This window comes from Vombatus ursinus, unplaced genomic scaffold (genome assembly GCF_900497805.2).
Source record: "Vombatus ursinus unplaced genomic scaffold, bare-nosed wombat genome assembly UNPS02008996.1, whole genome shotgun sequence".
In the NCBI taxonomy this organism is placed as follows: domain Eukaryota; kingdom Metazoa; phylum Chordata; class Mammalia; order Diprotodontia; family Vombatidae; genus Vombatus; species Vombatus ursinus.
The window spans coordinates 359,737-362,984 of NW_020948774.1; the positions used below are offsets into that span (position 1 = coordinate 359,737).

Sequence of the window (3,248 nt, forward strand, 5' to 3'; positions counted from 1 at the left end):
CCCCGCCCGCCCGGTCCGGGCCTCGGCCCCGCTGTGTGGTGAGTACCGCGCGGGTTGAAGGGCGGGCCCGGGCCCGGGGCTGCTGGCGGGCAAGGGCAGGGCGGGCGGGGAAGTGGCCGGGGCACCCGGGCGGTCTGGCCAGCCGGGCCGCCGGGGTGGAGCCGGGCGGGGCGACCCGGGAGCCGCCCTCGGGGCCCCGGGGGTGGGGGCAAGGCCGGGCCCATGGGCGTCACGTCCAGCCGCGCCGTGCCCGCCAACGGAGCCAAGCCCCCGTGCCTCGGTTTCCCCTTGGAGCCGAGTTCGGGGTTTCGGCGGTTCTCGATGATGGGGGGCGGGATGAGTCCGGTTTGCACAGTCCTAGGAGGACCGGAGCATGCGGACCCGCTTAAGTCCTGTCTGGGGGTGCTAATGTACGTGAGTAAATGCCGGAGGTGCGGTTCGATAGGGCTGACCTCCCCCGACCGACCCTGATGGGCCAGGGAAGGTGAGTCCCACGCATGTTGGTGGGGAAGGCCATAGCACAGTGTGGTTGCAGAGAGCTTTGACCGAACAAAGCTGCTGATTCATCAGGTGTCTGTGTCAGCATCTTCCCGTGTGTTAGGGCCTTTTAAGAAGACTGGAGGAAAGAGAACTGCGAGGGTGGGGAGGGAGGAAGGGTCAAAGACCCCTCAGCCCAGGCCCTTGTAAACTCTCCTTCCCGAAGCTGATGGCAGAGCCTGGAGCAAAGACTTGCTGACTCATCAGCATGAGGTCACTGGAGGCTCATCCTCATGCCCGGGAGAGATTTGACGGTGCGGGTGACAGCACTAACGGGGGAAATTTGGAGGGAAAAAAGTGAAACGAGTGTAAGCCTAAGGGTGTTGTTATTGTGGACCGGGCTATTTAAGTTTCAGTTGGCATCAAAGAATACGAAAGCTGGAAAGAATCTTAGACATCATGTAGTCCAACCTCTAAATTTTGCTGGTGAGAAAATTGAGGCAATCTCCTGGGCAGAGTGAGGAAGGTTGGAATGTGTCATGTTAAAAGTTTCCTCACAGAGTAATAGACCAGATTCTAGAGCCTTGAGTTCATACTCTCCCACCCCAACAGATAATTGGGAGACAGCACTTTACATTCTTTTTTTTTAGTTACCAGGACTAGTCCCAGGTCAAGGACACTTCCTAAAACTGTTCTGTAGTTCAGGGACACATCTGGAAGAAGAAGGCAAAGGACCTTGTCCACATGACTGATGCAGCAAATCAGACTGGGTGGCTGTGAAGGAAGGAGTTGTGGGGAGAAGAAGGTGTGTGTGGAGAATATATGGGGAGCAAAGAGTTGAAACGTGGTATTAGTGGACCCTGAGGAAGAGCAAAGAAGAGAAAGGTGGGAGAAAGCTGGCTTGCAAAGACACTTTTCCGATGTTCTGGGAAATGGCAAATGAAGGAAGCAGCAGGACTTGCTGGGAAGTCTGGGTGTGCTTAGGGTGAGCAAATTTTCAGTCCATACTTTGTGACCTGAGACCTAGATTGAAGACAGTGGGTGGTCTGGTGCAAAGAGGCTTATGCTAGAGCAAAGGGCTATGTGGCGAGGAGCAGGAAGGATAGAGAGACCATGAACCTTAAGACTATATGAGAGAGTACTTCCTGACTAGGGTTTATGAGGCCAATATTTGTAGAATGGTGATATAGGTGAGTAAGAGAAAGGTGCTGACTTCTTTAGAGCCAAGTATTCTATGATTTGGGGGATTGGGTATTTTAAGGGATTAGCATTGTTTATAGTAGACTCATGTGGATATTTCCTGGACCTGGATGGATTGATAGTACGAACACACACTTTGACCGTGGTTGTCTGGCCAGAGGTCACCAGAAAGACCTTTTCTTGCTTCTCCTCTCTTCTCCCACTTAGCCCCATCCCAAAGAAAGAGTACTAACCTACTGACATTGGTGTGGGAAATTATGCCACCAGAGATTTAGTACTTTGGCTCAAGGCATTTTCCTTCTGTTAAAATACATATATCCTTAGGAAGGATAACACTTTAAATTTAATCAATCATTTCTACTTTGGTGTAAGTTAGTTTATTAGGTATCTCCCTGGGCTTAGGTTTTGACCAGGGGAAGAAAGACCTTGGGAACCCAGTGGGGTACAAATGGAGCACAGAAGAGGAGATAAGAGTAGCAGGAGTGGGTGTGAAGGTGTACAAGTGTAGGGAGCTGGTGGTACTGAAGTTTTCACAAACTTGTTGGTTGTACTGGTCACATGGTTTTGGAAATTAAAAGAGAATTAGATCTTGACCCAGGCTTTGACCCGTTAAGTGGTGAACAAAGGACTGACAGTTGCCTGACTTAATTTTAAGCTGGGGTCCCACTGGGTGAGAGGGACAGTTGATGTTGATAGGGACTAGATTAGCTTTTGGACCTTTTCTTTGCTCTGAACAGTACCTTAAAGTAAGTGTTGTTTTTTTATTTGAATTTGTTGAACAAGTGCAAGTCAGGAGAACCAGAATTGGGGGTTTGGTTCTCTTTGGAATTGTGGCCTTTGTGAAGTGAACCTTGTTTAGCTGATGATTAAACTTCCCACCTGATTGAAAGAGATGGGGCAGAACTCCAGAATGAACCCTCCTGAAAGATCTTGATGAAGATAGGACATTCCTCCCTGACCTTTCAGGAAGGAAGTTTTTGATCTTACTAGAGTATAAGAGGGTAAGTTTGGTCCAGTGTCTAGCTCTGATCAGGACTCCAGCAAGGAGAAAAGATGTTGAGGGAATTGGTGCCTAGTTTGCTTGAAGGGCAGAGAAGAGACTAAGAGTAGTACAGCTTCTTCCCTGATGCTGACTCTTTCATTTACTGACCATCTGGGTCCCTCTCAATCCAGGAACTACCTGGTGTCTTAGGACTTTCTTCATCACTTCCTCAAATCTTCTCCAGTTATGTATGGAATCATTTGCCTTGCATAAATGCCAGTGGGACCTTGGAGAGCTTCCCAGAGACCAAGCCTCTTTGCCTCTCTTCCCCCTAACCTGCTTAAAGAGTCAACTCTTTCCCTGAGAGCTCTTTCTCCTTGTCAAGAAGTTAAGGGTGACATCATTGTGTGTGTGTGTGTGTATTCTGGGTGGGCTAAAGGCCAAGGCTAGCAGGTTGGGTCTTTCTACCCTGAGCACACACCTCCAGTTTGAGTACACTCTCCAGTGCTCTCATAGGCGCATGTGTGTGTGTGCTCGTGAAAACACACACACACACACACACACACACACACACACACACACACACACA

The 3,248-nt window shown here is 49.9% G+C and overlaps 1 protein-coding gene across 4 annotated transcripts in view; it reads left to right on the forward strand.

Annotated features, from left to right (window-relative positions):
- The window catches only part of MAFG (MAF bZIP transcription factor G), a 7,874-nt gene continuing 4,626 nt past the window's right edge, over positions 1-3,248 (forward strand). The window contains exon 1 of one of the 4 annotated variants that reach the window (XM_027850160.1): positions 1-38. The gene's annotated coding sequence lies outside the window, so the exon portion shown is untranslated. Of the gene's footprint in view, positions 39-290; positions 485-1,331; positions 1,463-3,248 lie in introns of those variants that run through there. The other 3 variants (XM_027850161.1, XM_027850162.1, XM_027850164.1) reach the window with 3 other exon arrangements.